Source organism: Prionailurus bengalensis, chromosome D3, assembly GCF_016509475.1.
Source record: "Prionailurus bengalensis isolate Pbe53 chromosome D3, Fcat_Pben_1.1_paternal_pri, whole genome shotgun sequence".
Taxonomy (NCBI): domain Eukaryota; kingdom Metazoa; phylum Chordata; class Mammalia; order Carnivora; family Felidae; genus Prionailurus; species Prionailurus bengalensis.
In genome coordinates this window covers 16,042,198-16,056,612 of record NC_057356.1, presented here as the reverse complement: position 1 = coordinate 16,056,612, position 14,415 = coordinate 16,042,198, and the positions used below count along the sequence as shown (strand labels likewise).

General features: G+C 43.4%; 1 protein-coding gene across 12 annotated transcripts in view; it reads left to right on the top strand.

Moving 5' to 3' along the window:
- CIT (citron rho-interacting serine/threonine kinase) overlaps nt 1–14,415 on the top strand; it is a 163,165-nt gene that overhangs the window by 45,031 nt on the left and 103,719 nt on the right. The gene's annotated exons all lie outside the window — the stretch shown is intronic.

The window sequence follows — 14,415 nt, the reverse complement described above, 5'->3', positions numbered from 1 at the left end:
GTTAACCTCTCCAAGCTTCACGTCTGGCCTGGGAAAGGACAGTATTGGATTCAAGACCCACTTCCAAAATTGGGGTTTATAGTCTTGGGATGAATTGACACGACCCAACTCCTATTTTCTGGTTATTAGAACAGGGTTTCTCCAGGAACTCTCTTGCACTGTTGGTAGGAATGCAAACTCGTGCAGCCGCTCTGGAAAGCAGTGCGGAGGTTCCTCAAAAAATTAAAAATAGACCTACCCTATGACCCAGCAATAGCACTGCTAGGAATTTACCCAAGGGATACAGGAGTGCTGATGCATAGGGGCACTTGTACCCCAATGTTTATAGCATAACTTTCAACAATAGCCAAATTATGGAAAGAGCCTAAATGTCCATCAACTGGCGAATGGACAACAAAGATGTGGTTTATATATACAATGGAATACTACTTGGCAATGAGAAAGAATGAAATCTGGCCATTTGTAGCAATGTGGATAGAACTGGAGAGTGTTATGCTAAGTGAAATAAGTCAGGCAGAGAAAGACAGATACCATATGTTTTCACTCATATGTGGATTCTGAGAAACTCAACAGAAGACCAGGGGGGAGGGGAAGAGGGGAAAAAAAAAGTTACAGAGAGGGAAGGAGGCAAACCATAAGAGACTCTTAAATACTGAGAACAAACTGAGGGTTGATGGGGGGTGGGGGAAGGGGAAAGTGGGTGATAGGCATTGAGGAGGGCACCTGTTGGGATGAGCACCGGGTGTTGTATGGAAACCAATTTGACAATAAATTTCATTAAAAAAACAAAACAAAACAAAACAAAACAAAACCCAGGGTTTCTCAACCTTGGCACTGGTGACACTTGGGACCAGATAATTGTGATGGGGCTGTTGTGTGAGTGCAGGATATTCAGCAGCACCCCCTGGCCTTTACTCCCATACATGCCAGAAGCACCCTCCCCCATGCAGTTTGTGATAACCAAATAGGTCTCCAGACATTGCCCAGTGTCCACTGGGGGCCACAGCCGCCCCTGGTTGAGAACCACTGATTTGGAAGGATCGGCCAGGTTTTTACCAGGAGAGAAAATATTGCAGTAATCAGAATCACTCATGACTGCCATTGCTAACAAGCAGTGGAACCATAGTCCAGACTGTGGTTCACTTGTTGTTGTGTGGAGTGTGGTCTGTGGACCAGCAGCATTGGCATCACCTGGGAGCTTGTTAGAGATGCAGAGACTCAGGCCCCTCTAGATCTGCTGAATCAGAGGCTGCACTTTAATAAGATCCCCAGAAATAAGATTCCTGTGCATATTAGCATTTGCAAAGCCCTGCAAGAGGAGAAAATTCGTTCTGTCAGCCTTACGGTTTCTCGTTCATCTTTGTGGGGGTCTTTCATTTTGTCCTCTGGGCCTGGGAGAAGGGAAGACTGCTTTTTGGCTGAGGACTTCCATGGGTGGATGGAACTGCTTAGAAATGCTGGGTTTTAGGCTCTGCTTTTGAGGGATTTAAAGCTTTTTTCTCAGATGGACCTTACAACCTTCCTATCTTTCAAGATGGTGGCTTGACTTAATCTCCACCTGCTGATAGCAAATAGGTGGTTGTAAAAAGGCATTTTTGTGCCTTCTACTCCACATCCTCCACCCAGCTTACTGTTGTTCCTTTTTTATTAAAAACATTTTTTTTAATGTTTATTTTTGAGAGAGAGAGAGAGACAGAGCACAAACAGGGAAGGGGCAGAGAGAGAGAGGGAGACACAGAATCCAAAGCAGGTTCCAGGCTCTGAGCTGTCAGCATAGAATCAAACGCAGGGCTCGAACTCACGAACTGCGAGATCATGACCTGAGCTGAAGTCAGATGCTTAACCGACTGAGCCACCCAGGGGCCCCCCATAATTACTGTTAATTAAAGATGGACTAAGTTTTCTTCATTAACTTTTTAGATGTGTATTATATTGCCATGCTGTTTATTAAGCACCTAGTATGTGCCAGGGGCTCTGCAAAGCACATTCTGCATGTTATTGTCCCATTTACTTGCTACAGCTCTATGCGATGGGTGGTATGATTAGTCCCACAGTTCAGATGAGGACCTTGAGGCCTGAGGAGATGAAGCCACTTGGCAAAGGTCACAGAGTGAGTAGTTGGCAGAAGTCAAATTCAGGTCTCTCAGACTCCCAAGTTCTCTTTGCTTGTATTTATTTGAAAAAGTTGTATAGTTTGTGGTAAAAAAAAAAAAAAAAAAATTCAAGTGACACAGAAGGTTAAACAGTGAAAATTGTCTCCTTCTCACCCTGTGCCCATTGCGTCTCCCTAAAGTGAACCACAGTTGTCAGCTTCTTATGTAACTTCCCAGAATATTCTGTACTCACGTAAACACCAGTGTGGCCTATACCCTTAACGACATCGCTATACTGTCTCCCAAGAAATCAGGAGTTTTTATTGACAGGTGATTTTCCTGCATCATTGATGTAAATGAAGAGATCTTCATAAAACCCCTATTTATCCTTTGAATTGGCCGCTCTGGCATTGATTTATGATGAACAGTGTTCTTTTCTTCACAAATGAAAGCCCCTTATGGTTTTAACATGAATATTTCATTTATTTATTTTAGTGTTCTGCTTTTAGAACAGCATTATCTCAACGGCTTGTGAAGTGTGTATGTGTGTGTGTGTGTGTGTGTGTGTGTGTGTGTGTTGGTTTGTTTTGAGTCTTTTTCAGGTCTGCTTGTTTGGGGTTCTTACCATTCGAGCAGGTTTCTGTCCATGCTTTGTTTTCAGAGCTAGTTCGAGGAGTTGGTAGATGTGCTCCTGTATTCACCTTGGTTGCCCCTCAAGTGTATCTCCCTGTTGGACAGCCGCCCAGTTGCTTCAGGGGCAGGAGGAAGTGAGGAAGGGGAGCTGGACTGTTTAGGGGATCAGCCTGTGAGAGAGGAGGGTAGAAAGAGGGAGGATGCTATAGTAGTGATGGCAGGAACTCAACTCACTAGACCAGGAGCATGTGGGCACCTGCTTCTCCAACATAAACAAGGAATAATGAAGACATGTAGTCAGTAGCTGTTACAGGCTTATGGGCTATACAGGCAAATATTTATGTCTCTCTTGGGGATTGTTCTGTTTTTAGAAAGTAAGTTATTGATAGGAGAAAATAGGGTAAGAAGAGCTAACTGCTTATAAATTAGGATTATGGGATTTCCCCGCTCTAGTCTGAATTTAGAAGCTACATCCAGAAATGTTAAAAATATGCAGTATTTCACTTTATTCCAAGATAAGTTGAGATGGCTTATTTTAGAGATAATTGCAATATCAAAAGGATAAAAATAAATAAATGTAGGAATCTGGCTGAAGGAAATAGCACAGTAAAGAAATCAAGTCAGAGATAAAGGTAAAAACAAACAAGTTCTGGTCAAGTTGCTGGACAAGGACAGATTTGGGACTCTTAGCCTCCTAGTGGCCAGAACAAAAAGGATAATGGGAACAGTTACAGTTGACCCTTGAGCAGCATGGGGGTTAGGGGTGCTGACCCCTACATAGTCAAAAAGCTGCATATAACTTAAGACTCCTCCAAAACTTCTTTTGTTTAATGTTTATTTATTTTTGAGAGAGAGAGCGAGAGTGTGAGCAGGGGAGGGTGGAGAGAGAGGGAGACACAGAATCTGAAGCAGGCTCCAGGCTCTGAGCTGCCAGCACAGAGCCTGTCGCCTGGCTTGAACCCACAAACCGTGAGATCATGACCTGAGCCAAAGTCCAACGCTTAACTGACTGAGCCACCCAGGTGCCCCTCCCCCAAAACTTCTAATAGCCTACTGTCGGCGAGATGCCTTACTGATGATGTAAATAGTTGAATAACACATATATTTATAATGTGTATTACATACTATACTCTTACTATATTCTTAAAGTAAGCTGGGGAAAAGAACATGTTATTAAGAAATCATAAGAGAAAATACATTTACAGTACTGTATTTATTGAAAAAAATTTGTGTATAAGTAGACCTCTGCAGTTCAAACCTGTGTTGCTCAAGGGTCAACTGTATGAGAGTCTCAGTCCCATGAGAGAAAAATCCAAAATGGTTTGCTCAGAAGAGAGCATTTTCTGGAGAGGATTTTCTGGATACTGAGCCCTGAGGAATTTCATCATTGGCTTCCTCATAAGTGAGACCTCCTTGTGACATGGTAGACCTCACCCCTCCCATACGTGCTCTGGGGATTTCCCTATGACTGCTGCTGCTTCTTTTTTTATTTATGTTTATTTATTTTTGAGAGAGAGAGGGAGAGGCAGAGAAAGAGGGAGACAGAGGATCCCAAGCAGGCTCTGCACTGATGGCTCCCCTCTGCGACACGGGGCTTGAGCCCATAAACTGTGAGATCATGACTTGAGCCGAAATCAAGAGTTGGACGCTCAACTGTCTGAGCCACCCAGGTGTTCCCTATGACTGCTTCTTATAGTGTCTCTTAGTGCAAGCCGACAGTGCAATGCTAAATTTCAGTTCAGTAAAATCACTTCCAAATGAGGTAAATTAATGCCTTTCCTGGGAGAAGGCGAGGAATAGGTTTTTTTGGAAAGCCCATAAATTGGAGTCTTCAATCCTTAAATTCTCACCCAAAAACCTTCTACAACCAATCAAACATGGAAATCATTTGGCCAAAGATTCAAAAATGATATTAAACATCTGGGACTATATTCAGCAGCCAATTTTTGAGTCAATTCTGTGATGCGTGGCGATTGCATTTACGCTCATTTTCTGAGTGTGAAGTTTGGATAGAACTAAAGAGGGTGGTTGGCAGGAGTCAAAAGAGGTTACAACCAAAGGACAAAGAGTAGGAGGTCCAGGTGGTCCACGACCAAGGGTTTGGAAACGATTTTCAGTGTCTCACCTCATAGAAAATAAATGTGGCCAACCCTGTTGCTCCCTGGTGGTGGAAAGAAAAGGATTATATTCATCTCACAGCACTGGCAGTTTGGGGTCTAAGACCCACCCTTCCTGTTCTTCAGACTCTGGCTAACAAAGGACACACACAAGGAACCGATAGCCAGCTAGGGATGGAAATATCCACGTTAGTCTTGGCAAGGCAAGTGCTTGATAACCTTTGATGCAGGGCTGCAGGAAATTTACCCACCCTCCCAGAGAAGAGTGGCAATTTTTTTAAATTGAAAAAAATACACACACATATATATGTGTATACATGCCGTTGACTTGATGAAGAAGTTAGGTCATTGTTTTACCTATTTGTCTCTGAGTCCTCAGTAAGGGATGATGGTGGTACTTATTCTTTCAGCCCCTATAAACTGTAAGGTAGCTCTAAAAGCTAAAAATAGATTCAGATTTGACTTTTCTGGCAAGAATATCCAGTAGAGGGGCTTCTCCTGGCCTAAGATGGGACAATATGAGCACCAAAAAGATTGCAGTGGCTTGAAACGCATCAAATATGTAACAGTATATGAGTTCATAATGATAACTTGAAATCTCACTGGTCACTTCTAGCACTTGTTGCTAAGGGCCCCCAAGTCATTACTTTGGATGTTGCTAAATATAGAAAGAACCAAGCATTTGTTCTGCCTTCCTATTTGAACTATATTTCAGGGTAATCAAATCGTTGATGTGCTAATAAATGCAGAAGGAATGATGAAATTAGAAAACCACCATTCTGCAGCCCTTAATGAAATAATGGCTGTAGGCAATGCTCATCAATGGTTGCTGAAACCTTTAAGTGAAAGATTGAGGGGGAGGACCTTTATGGTGGAGGGATCAGGCTGATGTCATCAGAACCCATGGATCATTCTGAACATCAGAAGGCGGGAGACAAGCGGACATTGTATGCCCTCTAATGTCATGCATTAAGTAGACAGCACATCCAGAATACCAGGAGGTATTCCTGCCAAAAGAATTGAATATGAACGTACAGAAGGCCCTAAGTTGAACTTCCAGTTTATAGGAAACATGAGAGACAGAGAAACATGTTAAATGATGTCACAAGTTTACATTGAAACCAAGTTCAGAATGTGGGAAATTCTACAGAGACACGTGATCCAGTTTCTTAGACCAATAAATGGCATTAAAAAAAATTCAATGCTGGGGCGCCTGGGTGGCTCAGTCGGTTGAGCGTCCGACTTCGGCTCAGGTCGCGATCTCGCGGTCCGTGAGTTCGAGCCCCGCGTCAGGCTCTGGGCTGATGGCTCAGAGCCTGGAGCCTGCTTCCGATTCTGTGTCTCCCTCTCTCTCTGCCCCTCCCCCGTTCATGCTCTGTCTCTCTCTGTCTCAAAAATAAGTGTTAAAAAAAAAAAATTTAAAAAAAATTCAATGCTATGGATTAAGAGACATACCAACCAAATCAGTTTGTGAACCTTGGTTGGATCTTGATTCAAGTGAAAAGCCAACTGTAAAGAGACATTTTTGGGATAACTGGAGAAATTGAACACAAACGTGTTGTTATATAATGTTATGGAGTTATCGTGGTTTTGTTGGGTGTGATGAAGGTATTGTGACAGTATTTTGGACGTCCTTATCTGTTAGAGCAGTGGTTCTCAACTGGGGGTGATTTTGCCCTCCACGGGACATTTGGCAATGGCTGGAGACATTTTTGGTTGTCATGACTTGAGGTGCTGTTGGCATCTGGTGGGAAGAGGTCAGGGATAACTGCTAAATGCCCTCCAATACACGACAGCCCCCTACAACAAAGCATTGTCCACTCCCACATGTCACTAGTGCCCCAGTTGAGAAACCCCATGTTAGAGATATCTACTGCAGTAGTTATGGGTGACATGATACCCTGTCCGGGGTTTTCTTTTAATAATCAACAAACGTGCAAACAAGACAGGGATGGGGTGGAATGGAATGGGAGTTGCTCGTTGTTGAACTTGGGTGAGGGGCATGTGGGAGTGCATTGTACTACCTTACTACTTTTGTGCCTGTGAAGATTTTCATAGTATTTAAAAATAAATTTTAAAATATTGGAGAAAAGGATACTACAGTGGTCTTGAGGGCGGCAGAGAATGAGTGCTATCTGATGTGTTGTTGGGTATAGGTAATTCAAGGGGGAAGATGCTAGAAGGGAACATTGTTGGGCACTAGAGTGATTGGGTCCTAGGGAATGGAAACCGAGGGATGAGCTCCTTCATTGTTTGTTTATGTTCTGGGAGTCTCTACCTGGGCCCCAGACTGGCTCTATCCAGACCCACGCTGGCAGGGAAACGCAGTCCTAACTAGTTGCGGTTTGAAAGGATTCTCTCTTTGGAGCATTTCCAGCCTGAGTAGGTATTTTGCAGGTTTGCTGAGTACCTAGACCCAGAGAGCAGGGGGCAAACAAGGTAAAGCTACAATGTTAGAAGTCTGGTTGAAGTGTGATGCAGAATTGAGAGAAGGCATCTCTCAAAGCATTCTCTCAAAGCAAGTCCATTATTCAAAGTTCTTTACCAAAAACTTGATGTTAAGCAGCCTGGTAGGAACATGGCTTTTGAGAATAGTGAGATTCTGACAGAGCCCACAACTCCATCGAGACCTGGAATCTGCCACCAGAGAGGGAATCTGCTTAGCTGTTGGCAGCCAGACCCTAGCATCCTTGAGATTGAGCGATTGATGCGTGCTTGAATAATGCTAACTTCCTTATTCATCTCCTTTGAAGACACCATTGTAAAAACTGATCACCAGCCAAATCAGCATTACCTTAAAGTCTCTTTATGACTTTTAGGGAAGCAGAGACATGGGAGAAGTTCTTATTTACTTGAGTCTATTGGAAACTGGATCTAGTTTGTCTTCCTTTTGTATTTCTTCCACAACGTGTTGCTTGTAGGAGCTATACCTGACCACTTCCTACCCACTGGGGAGGAAATAGGGGACTTGCCCGAGGCTCTAGGGAATAGAGTCTGTTCTGATGGGGCTGAATTACTAATGTATATTTAGTAACTAGCTCTATTTGTCTATCCCCTAACTTGTCTGTTGGCTCATTCCCATGACCTGATGATAATGGATATTGCTCTTCTTACCATTGGAACCTTTTTCTCCTGGAGTTGTTCACATCCTAAGAGTTGGTCATTGATATTCCTAAAAGCTCTGCTCTTGTGTCAGTTGTCACATTTTGCCCCTTCTTTCTGTAGCCTGTCTGCTGTTAATCCACATCCTCTCTGTTTCTGTTATCACTTCCTTAGTGTAGAATTTGTCATGTTGACTATTGTAGACTTGTCCTTAAGAGGTTTCTAGCATCGACCTCTTCCAACCAGCAGCGATGGTATCGGTCTCTGGCACTATCACCCACCCAGTGCTCTAAAACTCTCTCTGATAATCCTTTCTGTCAATCTGATCCAGGGTTCCCCCGCTTCAAGGTCCAGCCAAGATTTCACTTTCACTTCGTTCCCAGCCTCATCACCCAGGTCTTTCTCCGGCTGGTGCTCTGTGGCTTTTCTAAAGCGGTACTCTTCCCCACTCCAGCCCGCCAAGATCCCTTTTAACCAACTCTTGACATTCAGTCACCTCCATGACACTTTCCCACAGGAACACACAAAATTCACTGTATCCCCTTCTGCAGAACTTGCCAGCGCTCCATTTATATATCTCTGCTTTTCATACCCACACCTTGACCTCTAAATGACATAAATAGCCTCCTCTTCACATGCTTTGCAGTTCTCTGCCTTTGTACCATGGGTAAGTGCGCTCGCATTGGCACTTCAGATTTTAAGGAATTGGAAGATGGCTAATTTTCTGGTCGTCTTCCTTTTAGTTTTGAACGTGGCATCTAATAAATGAATTACCTTTTTTTTCTTCTTAAGGTGTGGGACATCATGGTAGATAGAACAAAGTTGAAAATGTTTTTGATTTAATGTCGAATGCCCACTGTGTTCCAGGCACAGTCCTGCTTCATTATATCATTACGCAATATTTATTTATGTGCCTTTGTCTTTTATGACACCACGTTGGCCATTATTCATCTTCTGCTTCTGCCACACACAATTCATCAGTGTGTGTAACTCACAGTGATGATTAAAAGTCATAGGAGTTTCATGAGCTATATCTAGTTCAGATTTTTGTTGTCGTACTTGTTTTTTAACGTGCCAATTCTTCATGACTAAATCGGGTACTCTAGGTTTCTTAAAGCGGCACTTGCATGAAATAGCCCATTAGGCTTAAGAAATTACCACACATCTAGGGTTCTTGTTAATCATTCATTCCTTTAACCGAACAGATATTGAACATCGAATAAGGACAGCCAGGTGTTGGGTGTGTAATCGTGAGCACGACATTGTCTTCCCCCTCATGGAGCTCTCGTGTTCCGGTGGGGAAAGCAGGCACTAAACACTATACCAAAATTAGATAATCCCTTGTATTTGTAATATTGTTGCTTGCATGGTATCCTGGAAAATTAAAGGTGGGAATGGGGTAAATGGAGCTCGGTGGACTATGTTAGAAATAAGTAGGTCTAACAGGACAAATCCATTTGGTTCTCTTTTCCTTGTTATTTGCCTTTTGTTTTGTTTTGTTTTTAATTTGAAGGCATTTCAATTTTTTTCCCCCAAAAGCTTCTAATGAATGTCAGGATTAAAGAAAAGAGAGAGAATTTATAGGAGAGAGATTAACTAAAGCTCCTAAAATAGCTCTTTGTTTCTGAAAACCTTGTTCTGCCATCTATCTTATAATTGGGGGTGGGGGTGGGGGAACACTCCAGAACTTGCTTGCATAGCCCTTGCCACTACAGGGAAAGTGCCCTGATGAGACCTCACGCACAGGCTGATTTATTTTTTAAAATATATAGGAAAAGTTTTTTTTTTTTTTTTTCCTTAATGGCTTTTGCTAATGAACAGTTGATCTTAATATATGACTTCTGATTTGTCATTATTGAATGTGGTGGGTATGGGGGGGTGAGATGATGATTTCATAATATAGTATCAGAAAATATTACTATAGGGGCGCCTGGGTGGCGCAGTCGGTTAAGCATCCGACTTCAGCCAGGTCACGATCTCGCGGTCCGGGAGTTCGAGCCCCGCGTCGGGCTCTGGGCTGACGGCTCAGAGCCCGGAGCCTGTTTCTGATTCTGTGTCTCCCTCTCTCTCTGCCCCTCCCCTGTTCATGCTCTGTCTCTCTCTGTCCCAAAAATAAATAAACGTTGAAAAAAAAATTAAAAAAAAAAGAAAATATTACTATAGGCACTCATTAACATATTTTTCAGACAGAAAAATCTCCACTTTTAAAGCCTCTTCATTTAACTCAAATATCAAATAACTTCTTTGTAGCCTGTATTATGCTAGGTGCTCTCTTCCCAAGATTCATTTTCTAGTTAGTTAATTATATACCTGTTCAGCACCTACTGTGTGCCTGGCACTATACTATGTTCTCAGATGTAATATGTACCTCCATCAACATAGACTCAAATCCAGTGACCTATTAATACCTTTTTTAAGAAAGAAAATTACATTTTATGGAAATCAAAAAAGGAACATTTCCAGGGGTGCCTGGGTGGCTCAGCCGGTTAAGCATCTGACTTCGGCTCAGGTCGTGATCTCACAGCTCATGGGTTCGAGCTTCATGTCGGGCTCTGTGCTGACAGCTTGGAGCCTAGAGCCTGCTTCAGATTCTGTGTCTCCTTCTCTGCCCCTTCCCTACTCATGCTCTATCTCTCTCTCTCTTTGAAGAATAAATAAACATGAAAAAAAATTTTTTTTAGAAAGGGAACATTTCCTATAAGGTACATGAAAGGAGGATTAGACACCCACGACAGATGTGGTCACATACTTTGTCGTCTTTAGATTTGACCAAGTTTTACATAATCCTTTCAAAATGTGGCATCCAGACTTTGAGCTACTTTACTCTTTCTGGTGCACCTGTTAAGACATGTATTGAACCTTCTCATTCTTTGTCTCTTGATCTCTCGAGTCTTGTCTCTTTGTTGGCACTTCTCCACCCGCAGATCTTGTTATTACATAGGTTCTGCCTCAGTGGATGTGGGGGCAGAACCAGAGAATCTGTAGTTCTAACCAAGTCTCAGGTGATGCTGATGTTGCCAGTCTGCAGATCACACTTTGAAAAGCGTGGGTCTATGTGATTTCTTCAGGTCTAACTGCTAATTCACTACTTTTCTCTTAGGCTGTGTCTAATCGTCTATTTAATGCATTCAGTGAGTTTTAACTTTGAATTCAATAACTTTCATTTTTTAAGTTTCTATTTGGTTCCTTTTAAATGTATGTGGTCCTTTTTTGAGAGTATCCTATTCTTTTATTGGAGTTTCTACTCATCTGCCTTGGTAATAAATTTATTTTATGGCCCATTGCAGATTGTGTTTTATCTGCAGTTTTTGGAGGGCTGATTTTCTCACTTCTTATATGTGAGGATGCTCTTTTGTGGTGGTTTGGGTGGTTTCTTTTTCCTCAGTATATGTAGTTGTTGGTTTTTACTTTTTTATCATAAACTCATTTCTAGCAGGGACTGTGTGTGTGTGTGTGTGTGTGTGTGTGTGTGCGCGCGCGCCCTCCCTGGATTGTGAGTGTCCCCACAAGTTGTTCTCCTGTTGTGTCTACCATTGCCCTCAGGGCTCAGTGATCCTGGGCCAGTATTGGTGTTAATCTCTTGTTTTGTAGTTCCCAAACTATACAGGATACTATAAATACAGACATCCTACCTGGGATTACAGTTTTAATAGCCAGTTTATTTCTTTCCCCCTAAAGGATCTTGGTCAAGGGGAAACATCCTTGTCACTTTCTGGTGGGTAGATAATTTCCAATTTGCTCGTTTCTTTTTGGCTTGAGGCTCTGGCTCTTTTCTTGCCTAAGTGTGGCCCTTATAAGCCCTCCTTTTCAGACTTTCCTGTTGTACTCAACTGACTACCTGTCTAGAGCTTTATATCCCTAGCTTTTAATCTGTCTTGTGACTATCTCACCTGTTACCATCTGGTATATTTCATGTTGACTTCTCCTTCCTTTTATTGAAGATTGGCCCTTTTTCTAATCTCGACCATATGGGCTAGCTTTGAGCATGATGGAGTTTTTAAGAGAAATCTTATTTTATGGTACAGAATTTCTAAATCATAATTATTTCACAGAGGGTGGCTCCTACCCCTATATTAATCATACTCCTCACTCAGAAATGGAATTCTATTTTAGTCTCCCAAAGATAAATTAGTATATAGTGGAAAGGGAATTAAACTTCTGTTAGGAATGAAATGATATGGTAAACACAAACATCCACATGAGTGTGTGTGTCATTTGCCCAGGGAAGAAGAATTTGCAACACAGATTGTGCTGTATCTCGCTAGCCTTCAATAACCGCAGGATCTGTCATGAACATGTATCTCGTGTGTGCAATAACGACAATAGCAGGTGATCTTTACGGAGTGTTTACTGAATGCAAAGAAATACACCAAACACTTTATACAGAGTTTTTTCATTTAAACCTCCCAACAGCCCTTTGAGCAAGTTGTCTCTATGTTGAAAATGAGGCTCAGAGAGGTTAAGTGACTTTCCCAAAGTCACAGAGCCGACAAGTGGTGGAGCTGAGATTTGAACCCACTCAGATTAAAAAAAAAATTTTTTTAACATTCATTTTTGAGAGAGTGAGACAGAGCATGAGTGGGAAAGGGGCAGAGAGAGAGGGGGGACACAGAATCTGAAGCAGGCTCCAGGCTCTGAGCCGTCAGCACAGAGCCTGACGTGGGGCTCGAACTCATGGACCGCAAGATCATGACCTGAGCCGAAGTTGGCTGCCCAACCAACCGAGCCACCCAGGCGGAACCCACTCAGATTTTAAAGTAAGGTGCCATTAATGACAATGCTTCCATATTAGTATCATCTGCGAATCTCCATATATTTCCTCAGTCTTTATCTGAAGTTTTTTGGCATGGAAAACTTCTCTTTCTGATCCTTATGAAATGTAATTTCCATTCTTTTTCTTTTTGCTTAAAAAAAAATATGAGGTAATTGAAATCAGGTTGGATTTGAGGCTATATTGATGGAAGTACACATGGGATGTGGGCTGAAGCATTCAGTGTAATTTTTCTTTCCATCAGCTAATTTTTAAAGTATTAAGCAAGTAGATTCTGATGCTAACAGGGAAGATTTAAATTCTCTTGAGAGCTTGGAGGTGTTAAATAATTTTCTGGTAGTGCCTTCTATGTTTTCAGTCTCCAGCCTCACCTCGGGTGTACCTGAAGCTCAGCGAATGCCCCTGGGCACTTTCCAGGAGCAGCCAGACCTCCTGGTGGAGGCTTCCTTTCCTGACCCCCTCCCCCCAAGCCCTCACCACTCCCATCTGCTCCCCGGCATTGCTTCCAATATTGTTGTCATTGGGGTACTTTGGAAACAGATTCTCTTGGGTCTGTAAGCTGAAAACAAGACTGCTGCTCCTGTCTGGTGCACAGCTTAGTTCAGAAAACGAGGGGTTAAAAAGGAAGCCTGGACTGTGACAACTGTCCTAGGGGGCGCTGTAGCGAGCTCCGGCAGTGACTCATGCGGCTCTGTCACTTGGATCAGCATTGGCCCCTGCCACGCAGGCGGCCAGGTGGGGTTACAGCCAGAGCACGCACAGAGTGGGGAGCATGAAGCCTGCACTGCGGGGGCTGTGATGCCCGGCTTGCCAACTCAACCGGCCGGTTCGCCACTGACGCCTCAGCCTGCAGCCATGGTAACGCTTCTGGCCCGCTCCACCCCCTGGAGCCCACCACAATGGGCAGCTTCCTGGTGACTGATGGGCGAGTGTCCCCCGTCCCTGACCGAGAGAGCTTAGTAGGTCTGCAGGAAGTGGAGAAGATGTAAGATGCCCCTAGCTGGGAGTCATGCCTTAACGAGGTAGGACGCCGATGCCCATCGGTGCATTTACACCATCAACGCGCAGGGGTGCTGTAAATCATCGGGAAGAACTTTATTTGGCTGGTGTTTCATTATGCTGATTAAACTGCGGTGGATTCGGGCAGCATGATTGAGGTGGGGAGGAGGGATAATGAACTAAAAAAAAAAAAAAAAAAAAGTGGTTGATAAGAGCTCCGAGCATACTCCTCTGGATATGAATGAGCTAGACTGCAGTGCTACCCTAACATGAGTTACACACCTCCCAGATCCCCTCTCCTGCTCCTTCCTCTCATCCCGGTTAGCCCACGAAATGTATACATGCCATCTTATTTCAGTGGGTAACATTAAATATTAATGACTTAGAGCCGTCCAGGAGAGCAAACAAATAGGTGTAGGTCAGCTGGCATGCTGGCACCCGCCAGCCTGACGCTCTGTCGAAGCGTTCTGGAAATCTCACGAAGGAGCCGCTTGCTCACATGAGTTCCCCAAGTGCTTTTGTTCCAGCAAGTGACCTGTTTGAGTTTCTCCTTCAGTTTTACCCCAGCGGGGAAGGCAGCCTAACTGCCGGTTGGTGGCCATGTTGGCAGAGAAGGGGTTAATCTCTTGTTGCTGTAAGAGCCAAGGCTGGGTCTGCCTGTGTGAGCTAGATTGAAAGCAGGCGCTGCAGTGCCATCGGG